The following is a 12,399-nucleotide window of genomic DNA, read 5'->3' as shown; positions in this document are numbered from 1 at the left end:
TCACAGCCGCTGTTCACTGATGAAGAGGAGGACAACACCAGCTTGGACACCCTGGTCATGGTCCAGCAGCGGCTTTGCTGTCGCTGAGGCGCTGTCGTCGGCTGACAACTGGAGTCAATGGCACCGGCATCAGTGGGCCAAGGCTGTGGTGCAGAATGAGGGCGGTTCGTTGTATAACTTTACGAATGGTGCCCCCGAACTACGGTGCAAGCAGCCATGTCAAGTCCGGCGTGGAGCGTCGTCGTCGGGGATACCAAGGTGTCATTGTGAGGCGGTGCGGAGTGCGTTTCCCACAGGATGCTGTGCGAGCAGCTGCTCGTTGGCAGCATCAGCAGGTGTCTTCGGTGAGCCCAGGGTCGCGGTGCGGCCTTGGGGCGGTGCTCACTGTGGTGCCTTCAGGACACGATGTTGGCAGCGGCGTCGTAAATGGCATCGGGCTTGAAGTCTTTGATGTTCCTGAGACTTCGTGAACAGGGGGCAAGCTCTACCTCAAGCCCTTAGCACAAGGACAGAAAGTTCAGTCCAGTCCTTTCACTGCCCAAGGCAGAAGCAGCAACTGCAGGCCAACCCAATAATGCAACAACTCAGCAAAGGGGCAGTATTCCTCCTGGCAGTTCTTCCAGCTCTTCTTCCTGGCAGGTTCCTTGAGTTAGAAGTAATTTGAAGTAATCTAAAGTAATCTCAAACCTTGGGGTCTGGGTCTCAATATTTATACCAGCAAATACTTTGTCCTCTGAAGGCAGAGGGGCCTGGACCTAGTTCAAACTAGTTAGAGGTGCATTCTGCCAGGGTGCACCTTCTTCCTTTGTCAGTGTGGGCTAGGGTCCTCAGACGCACCTTAGGAGGTGGAGCCAGAATTGTGGAAGGTGAGCTCAGCCCTATTCAGACCTAGGCACTACTCCTCTGACCCATCTATGTGTAGATGTGCCTATTCAGCCCGGCTGAATCACACTGTCTCCTTCCAGCTCCTGTCACTCACAAATCAGATACACAATACACACGCTAGCAGAGGTAGGCTGGATGGTTAGATCAGAAAATGCAGACTTTCTAAAAGTGGCATTTTCAAACACAGAATGTTAAAACCAACTTCACTAAAAGATGCATTTTTTTCATTCTGAGTTCAGGCATACTAAACTCAAATTTCTACCATGTTCTCTGAGTCAGTTAGGATCATAGAATGTAATGACAGAACTGCCAATTCTGGCCTACGGAGAACAGGTAGCCTTGCAATAGTGAAATACGAAATAGGCTGTGATTCACTATCAGGACATGCCACACACACCAGGGCATGTCCTACCTTTTACATACAATGCACCCTGCCCATGGAGGTACCTTGGGCCTACCTTAGGGGCGACTCACGTGTGGCAAAGAGAAGGTTTAGGGACTTGCGTGTGTGTGCACTCACCATGTCGGCACGGCAGCCCCAGGCTGCTCACAGGCTCTGCGACGGCAGGCCAGAGTTACACTTTACTGGCTGTTGACGTCTGTGGCACAATCCAGTTCTGCAGCCCAGCAACAGCATTCAATTTATCAGCCCGGGCACACGCAGTGCCCTTTACTGGGGAGTGACACCTAAATCAAATATACCAATCTTGGAAACACCAATCCATAACACATTTTATACAAGAGCACTTGCACTTTACCACTGGACCGCGGTGAGGAAAGTGTGCAGAATGATTACACCAGCAAAAACAGAGTCAAAACCGGGAGGTGAGAAAGCAAAAAGTCAGGGGACACACGCCAAAGGATGCCAGGTCTAACAGACCTCATCCGCCACTCACCTCCAGGATCCGGGCAGGCAGATACATTGAGGAGACCCCACACATGGCGTTCCAACACCATGTGCTGGAGTGCCAGAGGGAGACCGCAGAGCAGATGCGGTAGGGCTTTGGAAACATGGCAACCAAACTTGACGCCATCCTTGGGTGTGTAGCCCCGCTCCATGGTCTCCAACGCGCCCTGACGGAGAGAACACCTGTCCGCTCGGAGTGGCTCCAGCGATACCAGCCATGAGCTGGCACACATTAGGAGGTTCATGGAGGACAGGGTGCGGATGGAGGCGGAAAGGATGGCAGCCACTGCTGCACATCAGCAGAATTTAGCTGGAATCTACCATGCCCTTCAGATCCTCATCATGGAATTGCTGCCACAAGGCATGGCGATGTTGAATGCTGCTGCCCCCACACCATCCACATCTCCGCACCCTGGTGTGTCCATGCCTCCCTGTGCAGCCGACCTAACCACTCCGGAACGTGATGTTACAGTGCCACACAATGCGGCTGATAATCCACGTCCGGCACCTGAGGTGTCATTGGCACACAGTGCGGCTGACAATCCACCTCCGCCACCTGAGATGTCATTAGCACAACGTGCGGCCGACAATCCGCCTCCTGCACTTGAGGTGCCATTGGCACACAGTGCTGCAGCCGGTACAGCAACACCCCCAGGTGGGGCAGGAAACACATCCGGGGACGAGGACGTGGATGGGATTGTTATCAGAAGGGCTCAGTCGGATTCATTCCCGCCACCTGGCCTGTTCCTGGTTGGTCCCGCAAATGGCCTCATGACCTTCAACTGACCCCTGATTCACTCAAATGCACTCACCTTGGACAGTGTCATGGACCGCTACATCCTGTTTGATGACCAATGATACAGCGACCAGACTGCGGCTGCACCCCTCCTCTTCCGCAGTACTTGTCTTCCATGGATGGACTCTGGCTGGCCCTCCATGGGCCAAATAGTGTGGTGTATTCCGCAGTGCTCTGTACCACTCCAGCTGCGAAACTGCACTGAATGTGCAATAAACATCCAGTGACGAACTGCTGTGTCATGTCTTTCATCATTCATGTATGTATGTGTGGATGAATGTAGGACAGTGATTTCCCTTGCGTAAATGATGCTCATCCTGTGGGATGCCATTCAGAGGATGCTAAATAGCGATGTGTGCACGAGTCCCGTGGACACCCCAATAGGGACAAACACACCAGCCATTTTTTTGTCCGGACATGGACTGAACCACGCCCAGTGCCCACGAGTCATTTTTATCATGCTCTGCGCTGTTCCGGCATATTGCATGCCAGACCACTCTGCTCACGCTTCCAGGGGGGCCACATTGCTACCCGTCACAGGTGTACTCGAAGGTGTAGTGCAGGTGACTGGTCTAGTTGCCAGCATGTCATAGCCACTCCCTGAGGGCAGGTTTGCACGCACACCACAGCCACCCAGCACAGGCATCACAGACCATGTGACCCCACAAATATAAGCACCCTCTGCCAGTGGTGACTGGATGACGGACCTGAGGCCTTGAGGCCGGCACTGGCCTACCACCATGTGGTGCTGACTGGGGTTGAATAGGGTTTGTGGCACATGCTGCATTGTGGCCCGCACAGGCACCCCACCACGGGGCAGTGACTTTGGGTGCACTGAGTTATTGGCACCTTGAGCTGCTGAACGGTTGTGCAGCCTGCGATGATTCCCCATCCTGTCGGTCCAGACTGCTCAGGATTAGTGTGCCTTGCTGGACCGCAGTGTAGGCAGCACCAGTGGGCTGCGTATGCCTACCGCCATGTGGCCTCGCTTCCGGGAACACAGTTAGTGGCACCCAGTGGGCTGAGCAGCTGTGCCGGCTGCCATGTTGCCGGATGCCCTGGGATGTCCAATCCCATGGTGTAATCAAGACCCAGCACCAAACGTGAGACCTGGTGGCCTGCGCAGCATGGCTGCATGTTGTGAAGGATGCCATGTCTGCAGGCCCAGGGCTTGTGGCTTGCAGCGGCACGTGTTGGGGCCCGTAGTCTAAACGCCGGTGGCGGTAGATGAGCAGTGAGGCCCACGTGTGCATGGGCGGGCATGCTCCGATGGGCTGCAGGAGGGGCTGGGATGCCTCTGCCTGGGTGTGCATGGGCGGGCAGGCGAGCAATGTTATCTTATGCAAGTGTGTGTACTGTGCCAGTCATGTCTCTGGACCCTGTTTAAGATGACGGCTCTGTCTCAGATGTGTGACCTGGTGTACTATTATACGTACCGGCAAGTGGTTGGAGACACACCGGTGGCACCAGGTGAGCAGTGTGGCCTACGTGCGCAGGGTCGGCTCTCTTTCTCCCCCTCTCCTTTTCTCTCTCTCTCTCTTTCTCTCTCCCCCTCTCCTCTTCTCTCTCTCTCTCTCCCCCTCCCCTCTCCTCTTCTCTCTCTCTCTCTCTCCCCCTCCCCTCTCCTCTTCTCTTGCTCTCTCTCTCCCCCTTTCTTCTCTCTTTCTATCCCCCTCTCCTCTTTTCTCTCTCTCTCTCTCTCTCTCTCTCTCTGCCCTCTCCTCTTCTCTCTCTCTCTCCCCCTCTCTTCTCTCTCTCTCTCTCTCCCCTTCTCCTCTTCTCTCTCTCTCTCTCGCTCTCTCTCTCCCTCTCCGGTTTTCTCTCTCTCCCTCTCTTCTCTCTTTCTCTCCTCCTCTTCTCTTCTCTCTCTTGCTCTCTCCCTATCTTCCCTCTCTCTCTTCCCCTCTCCTCTTCTCTCTCTCTCTCTCTCCCCCTCTCCTCTTTTCTCTTCTCCTTCTCTCTCTCTCTCTCCCTCTCTTCTCTCTCTCTCCCCCTCTCTTCTTCTCCCTCTCTCTCCCCCTCTCTTCTCTCTCTCTCTCCCCCTCTCCTCTCTCTCTCCTTCACTCTCTCTCTGTCCTTTGATGTGCACAGGACACACCTTCTCATCATGTTTTTTGTCTTGCAGGCTGTGACCTTCGAATTGTGTCCAGGGGAGCCGCCATGTGTCTTCATTAGATTTCTGTGTTAATTTCAATAAAGTTTAATTTTTAGCTTCGAAAAGTGAATGTGTGATGCTCAGTCTGTGATGACACATGCATGTCACCAGTTGTGATTGTGCGACATCAGGTGGATTATTTTGTACATGTTTCGGTGTAGCTGATGTGGCATGTCTTTGGTCGGGGTGCCAGGGTGGGGATGGTCCTGGGTGTGGTGTCGGTGGGTGTTGTGATCCTCTTGGGTGTTCGTGCTGCATGTTCAGATGCTGTATGGCATCTGTTTGTCTTCAGGTATGGATGCGGGCTGTGTTCCCTTTTGTGGTGCAGGCTGTGGTCTGACTTTACACCAGGTCAGAGCAGGTGTAAATTTGCAGCTGCTAATATGCCTTATCGCGTGTTTTCTGTTCTTATTGCCGATCCGTCTGATCGTTGTGAATGTTGAGGTGTGGTGTTGTCGGAAGTTTTGTCACGGGAACGCCTACTCTGCATCTCATTAGCGAATGTTTGCCGAGGTCCTCTGTGACGATGTTTTTTGCGGCTGCTACCACAGGGAACACTGGTACTGTGGGCTGTTAGCACCAGCTTGGAAATGGTGGGGTAAATTTACGACAACTTTGGTTGTGATAAAGTGCTGTTAAATCGGCGATAGCTCATTGTGAATATGCCCCTATGCTTTTTATGTTTCACGGTAGAGTTAGCAGTCTGGCATGCTTTTCTTCAGAAGGGCCTACTTGATATCCAATTATCAAAACCAAGTCCTGCTGCTCAATCCACTGATTTGCAGGCCAAAGCTGTTGGAATTAAACTGTTGATTCATTGCCTTCTGGGTCAGACCTGAGAACATGTGATAATGTAGAGCTTGCTCATCCCCAGAATCTCACATGGTTGACCATCATGTTTTCATGCGCTTGCATAAAAAAATTATTATTCTTGAAACCCAAAGTTGTTCCCCAAAAATAGAACTGGTAATTGTACAACAGTTCCCATATTTTATACTGGATTATTTTGTCAGCACACATTGTCTACAAGTTTTGAAAAATGTGTTCTGACAGATCTTTCATTTGTTCCTAATATCGATAGGAAATATGAAATGAGTTGCGAACCATTAATAAAACAAAAGCTCTGGGTCTCTGATCTACTGATTAAATGTCAAAGCAGACACAGCCCACAATTCAATTCTATATGACAACTGGCATGTTGAAGAGAGCTGCACAGACAAGGAAACAAAGGGGTAGGAATTCAGTATAGCTCTGAAAGCTTAAAATGTTTTAGTTATAAATAATCCAGCAGAATAGCATTCATCAGAACAGCTGCAATATATTTCTGCGAATATACTGTGAGAAAAGATTGATTAGACGAGAAATGCAGACACGAGGCTAAACCGAAAAAAAAACTTCCAATTTTGTAATCGTGCCTTTTTGTCAAAAAGGGTGTTGACCAATATTTTACTCCTGAGAAAATGTGTGTGAATTGCAGAGTGAATATTACTTTGGTTCATTTAACGGTATGCATGCAGATGGTGACATAGGCGAGGCCCACTAGCCTATGTACTTTTATGATATTAGTCTTCTTCAGCTATTTAATTATTGATACATTCCCGAGCTCTGGACATTTTAAATTCAACTTCTAACTTTTCCTCACCGCTGAAAACAACATCATTGCAGACCTGGCGATGAGTGCCGCATGGGGCAGTGACAGTTTGCTATTATACTGCTCATGACGAGGCAGATCCTTATGAATTTCGGCGGTGGGATGCAGGCTGGTGGCCTGTTTTCGAAGCATGAGTATTACTATGACCCAAACATTCTGCTACGCCCTAGTCTCGCCAAGGCCTCCTGAAACGTAAGGCACTGTTTTGTCTGATCTGATGTTGGTTTCTATTCAGGCCCTGATGTTGGTGCAGTCGTTAGGAGTGCGATGCGGTAGGCCTGGCACACTTAAAGCTTCCATCTACCTGGTTGACTCGCAATGCCAACAATAAAAGCACAACATGGTGTGGGCACTTTAAAGTAGGCGTCAACTGACACTGTATTGTACCAATTAGAGAGAGATACTAATTGACACTAAAAAAGTACTTTAGAATTGAGCACATGAATATATTCTCCTCACGGGTGTGAGCAGGTTACACGAGGTCAATGATGGGTGGTAGAGTCTATTGTCTGGAGGTAGAGCCGGCCTCAAACGCTTTGGCACCTTTTGTAAAGTCCCACAAAACCCATAACATTAGTAAACATCGACCTCCTATATGCCATTTCTGAAGATTGCCGATGCCTACTCGGAGACCTTCTACTAACTAAGACTTTGAATTGTTCCTTATTCTATATCTAGCAAGTGATGCAGGGTATGTACCACCAAACCTACCATCGCAGTCGTGTAAACCCCACACCCTTATCTTTTTACCATCCTTTATCAATGTAGCAGGCCTGCCTGCATATTTACAAATAGCTGTGTGCCTAACGAATCCATTACCTCACAGCCGTGCAGCTTTTACAACCAGGTATTTTTATTTTCTCTGAAAATTCACATGACACTGTTTGATCTGATCAAATTTACTAAGGCCTGCCATCGCATTTCCTTAGATGTGGGCCGCCATTTTAGGAAATGATGTAGAGAAATCAAAGACTACAACAGTGCAAACTAATTTGCAAAGCCGTTTCGCAGAGGCAAATATTGTGCCCAGCAGAGGTCCACTTGTTTAAATCTCAATACAGTTGTTACTATTCAAAACTATCATATGTCTAGAGTTATTTCTGTGTTGTTGTTTGGTGTCATTAACCGTTGACGCAAAGTCCCTTTGTTGCAAGGTGGAATATTAGGTGGTATGCAAGATACCACTCACAGCAACTTGACATTACGTAGGGTATCACAACATGAAACGATATCACAACATGAAACGACGTGACACAAAGACACGCGAGATGAGATGAGACAGCACGGTGTAACATATCATGACTTTGCCTTATTAGTACCTGCCCATACGATCTGACAAGAATAGCACGCACTGAAAACTGGCAACGTGTCGCCGATGCTAATTTTGCAACCCGCTGCTCTGCTTCCCTTTCCGGTGACTCCCAGAGAGTGGCACGCGCTCTATTCCAGATGGATGAAAGGAGACAGCAGGAGGCGGGACGAGCTAATAACCGCGGAGTTTGCATTGAATCAGAAATGCATTGAGATACCGTTATGTGCTTCAATCAGTGGAGTTTGTCACTTGTGAGATTAGTTGTTTGATGTGCTGTCAAAGTGCTGAGGGAAAAGGACTTTCTAACAAGCAACCACACTTGCTGAGACATCAGTTTAGCCATCAAAGGGCTTTATATAAATAGAGGTTCTAAAGCTGAGCGCTGAAATAATGCTGGGGTGTAGTCGAGGAGGCAGAACATTGATGCGAGAAAGAACTTCTTTGAACAGGCTCTATAGAAATGTGCACGAACAGATGCACAAAGCACTCTAGAATTCGCGGCAAAGCTATGTTTGCAGTGCCCAAGAAATTAGCAAGATTTTTGAAAATACACCTGAATAGTTTATGAATTTTTCCTTTATGTGTTGTGCTTCTTGAACAAAAATATTCATGTGAGATAGCTTTTTCTATTTCTTTAATGTTATTCTAATTGTTAACGTGAACCTGCTATCATCAGAATCCCTGAAATTACTTTGATTGTATTTTGAAGTTCATATTCAACTTTGTACTCGGATGTTGTAGGGTTTGTTAATTGTGTTTCACTTGCTATCATCTGTGTTTAAATTTTGTTTCTATAGTTAGTAAACACACAGTGCACTCTTTTCTTTTTATTATAGCAGGTACAATCTAGGAAGAGTGCAGCGTTTATTATTTTCAGTCATTATTGTAGCACTTTTGAAACAACAACTTGGCATATTTATCACATGTAATGTATTTCTCCTTCCTTCTGCTAGCACTAAAATGGCCTTGTTTAATATCTTCCCGTAATACTGTCATGCACGATATGCTGATGAAAGCATTTCCCTTACCGCTGATTGGATCGAAAAAAAAAGAAATTGCTTACTAGAATAGACAAATTAAATAAACTAAACATCTATATTGTTCAATCCGGAACTCTGAAATACGTCACAATGTTGCTTGTGCGGAAGATTCTAGCTCACCTTGTCCATTTAAGTATCTGTACAAATATGCAATGTAACGTTTTGTGTTGCTTATTACTTTAATTGCAGCAATTACGACGCGCAACGGTTTTGCTTGCACATCATAAACCCTCTGATAAATGACTACTGTAAAGAAAAATCCCATCAGCTCAGGCCGTCTATGTGTAAGTATGAATAACGGAATCAGCAGTTTCATCATATCTTAACACCTCAAACAGTACGTTTGAGCACATTGCATGATTTAACAAATGAGAATTTGTGTCAGTGGTGCCAAAAGATTTACCAAACCTGACGCATAATTTAATTTAATTTAACAATAGCAAACGCCAAACTAGGAGGGGACACAGCACCAACAGAGATAGAACCAACCACATTGAAGAGAATATCCAGGAGCTACAAATAAAACTGACAAGTGATCAACTGTTATAAATGGGGTTTCTGGTTGGCTTGGGTATGCACCTAAGCCAGGCAGAACCCACCACTCTAGTCAGGGCAAGGGAGTTACACACTCAAGATAACCCCTGCCCACCCCCATGGTAGCTTGGCAGAGCAGTCAGGCTTATCCCAGAAGAAATGTGTAAAGCTTTTGCGCAACACATGCACACAGCTATGACACACTAGGCACATCACAAAGGAAACTCCATACAAGGTTATATCAAAATATCCTTTGCATTAAATATACCTCAAAACACATTAGAACATAAATCACTTTGTAGCATGTAGAGCACTTTTAGACTACATAATAAATCACTGCGAAGCCCTTGGAGATCTCCTTCAAGCAGGGGACATAGCACACAAAAAAGTCATTCTTCTTTCCTAGGCAGAAACAACAAATGCAGGACAACCCCACACAACACACAGCAAAGGGGCAGTATTTCTTCCCAGTCTCTCCAGCTCTTCTCCTTGGCAAAGGGTCCTTTTGAATTCCAAAGATGATGATCTAAAGTCTTGGGGTTTTATGTGCAATACTTTTACCCCAAAAAGTCTTTGTTTTCCCCTGGTAAGGGCACCACCACCTCAACTGTGAATGTAAGCCTTGGCTCCAGACACACCACAGGGGGGCAGACACATCATTGTGGAAGCCAGGCACGGCCCTATTAAGGTGCAGCTGCTACTCCTTCCACCACTCCATATGCAGGCCCAGGCCTTTTGAGCCTAGCGCTGAGTCACCTAGGCAGGGCAGGATACACTTCAACCCGCCAGGGACTAGCTGGAGGCAATGCACATCCCCTCTCCCCCTGTCAGTCATAACCAGATGGCCAATACACATCAGGTAGGTACAAAGACACATAGCACACATAATGGCCTACTTATAAAAGTTGCATTTCTAAAATAGTAATAATGAATCCGCTAACACCAATAAGCAGCATTTATCACCACTAATCCAAACATACCAAACTTGATCACGCTACTCCTCTCGTGTCAAGAATTACCACTGAAGCACATACCAGGGAACCCCCAATGCATTGCTATGAGAGGACAGCCTCCCAGCAGTGAGAAACCATATAGGCTGTTTGTCACTACCAGGACATGGCACACAGTTAAGGCACTTGTCCTACCTTTTACCTACACTGCACCCTGCCCATAGGGCTAGCTAGGGCCTACCTTTGGGGTGAATGATATGTAGTAAAAGGGGAGTCACAGTTGTGGCAACCACTTTATGTGCCACGTCACAACAGCAATAATCTGCGCGCACATGCCCTGCTGTGGCAGATGCCTGAGACAGGTTTTGAAAGAAAGGCTACTTTGGTGGGTAGCGCAAGCAGCGCTGCAAACCCACCAGAAGCCATGCCGGTTTTACTACTTCATATAAGATCTTGCAAGAATTCTGCCAAAAATAATCGCAATCTTGTGCAGGCAAGGTACCACCCCACAGTTCCTCAGCCAGTTTAAATTCACCATCCACAGATTCGAATATGGCTTGATACAAAAAAGAAACCACCTTCCTCCCGGGGGCTTAGCCACAAGCTGAAGTTCTAGAAAGCTGCCTCTCCCTATTGGGTTCTTATGATTTAATTGCGATTGGGCCCAACTTTTCAACTGAAGATATTTAAACCTTCAGAGGCCTACTCCGACTCTGTCTTTAAGCCTTTCCCATGAAACAAGAATACCGTTGGTGACCAAATCCCACCAGACCACCAACCCAGCTTCTCTCAAGGGTACTGCCAACCTATCCCTCAAACATTCCGGAGCACCAGGAGAGTCCCAAAGGGGAGCCAGGCTAGAAAAGTAACAAAGCGCAGCCGTGCCCCTCAGTTTGGCCCAAGTTTTAGCAAAACCCTGAAGAACTTTCAACTTAACCTTTTAAAAAAACTTTGGGTCCCCAAATTTAAACAAAAATCCCTCCTCAGGCAAGTTGGCGCCTCTAAGCATGGCTAGAAACATTCCCTCAACACACCAGTATTGAAAGGCATTTTCAAGAGCATACGCGAGTGTGTACGTTGAAAGGCCCAAGCATAGTACTGGAGATCCTGCAGAGCAAGGCCTCCTTTCTCTCTCCTCCGCCTCAGCTTTTTCAATGCTTTTCTTGATGATTTATATGCCCAGACAAATGAATTAATATCCCGCTGTATTTTGTCAATAATGGATATTTCAAAGTAAAGGGGAATTCAATGGAAGAGGAAGGTGACCTTAGGGAGCATTGACATCTTAACCAGATTGACCCTTCCTAGAATGGATAAAGGGAGTAGGGCCCAGGATTTCATCAGCCTCTGGCACTCCCTAACCACCATAGCTAGGTTTGTCTTGGCAATCTTAATGATATCTTGCACAAAGTTAATCCCCAAGTATCTCATTTTAGGGCTGATCTGGAGCTGATGCTGAGTTCTTCCATGATTTCAAACCATCATTTCTGTCTTCGTGGTGTTGATCTCATAGACTGAGACCAGACCAAACTCCTGTGCCAAGCTGATCACGCCTGGGAATGCTGTTTTCAAGTTGGCCGAAAGAACTAAAATATCGTCAGCATACAGGGCAACCCTCCTCTCCCACTCCCCATACTTAACCTCATCACTGCGGCGCGAATTCAGCCACAGTGCTGAGAATTCCAATCGTGGGCATGGTCATGACGGCTTCCGGTCGTCATCAGCAAACGCCCACCGCGACTCATGACGGCCGGGAGCCGTCATCAGCGTCGAAGAGGTTAAAAGACTGGATGTTAGGATCGTCTCTGAGCTGTTGAGCAAATGGCTCAATATATAGGTCAGAGAGAAGAGGGGAGAGTGGGCAGCCCTGCCTGGTCCCCCTTGAGATCTTAAAAGGTTCATGGTATTACCATTAACAAAAAGTCTGGCTGTTGGGTTCTGATAGATCAACTGCACTGTTTGACAGAACTGTTTCCCTACATTACATTTTCCCAAGACTTCCGACAGGTAGATCCAATTCACCCTGTCAAACGCCTTAGTGGCATCTAAGGTCATGGCTGCTAATGGAAGAGAATATGTGGAATCTAGATCAATCGCCCCTATAAAGTCTTAGGTGAGACCTGATAACTGCTGTCCCTTGACGAAGCCCTTCCGATCCAGATGAACAAT

This window comes from Lissotriton helveticus, chromosome 2_2 (assembly GCF_964261635.1).
Source record: "Lissotriton helveticus chromosome 2_2, aLisHel1.1, whole genome shotgun sequence".
In the NCBI taxonomy this organism is placed as follows: domain Eukaryota; kingdom Metazoa; phylum Chordata; class Amphibia; order Caudata; family Salamandridae; genus Lissotriton; species Lissotriton helveticus.
This window is presented reverse-complemented; position numbering follows the sequence as displayed.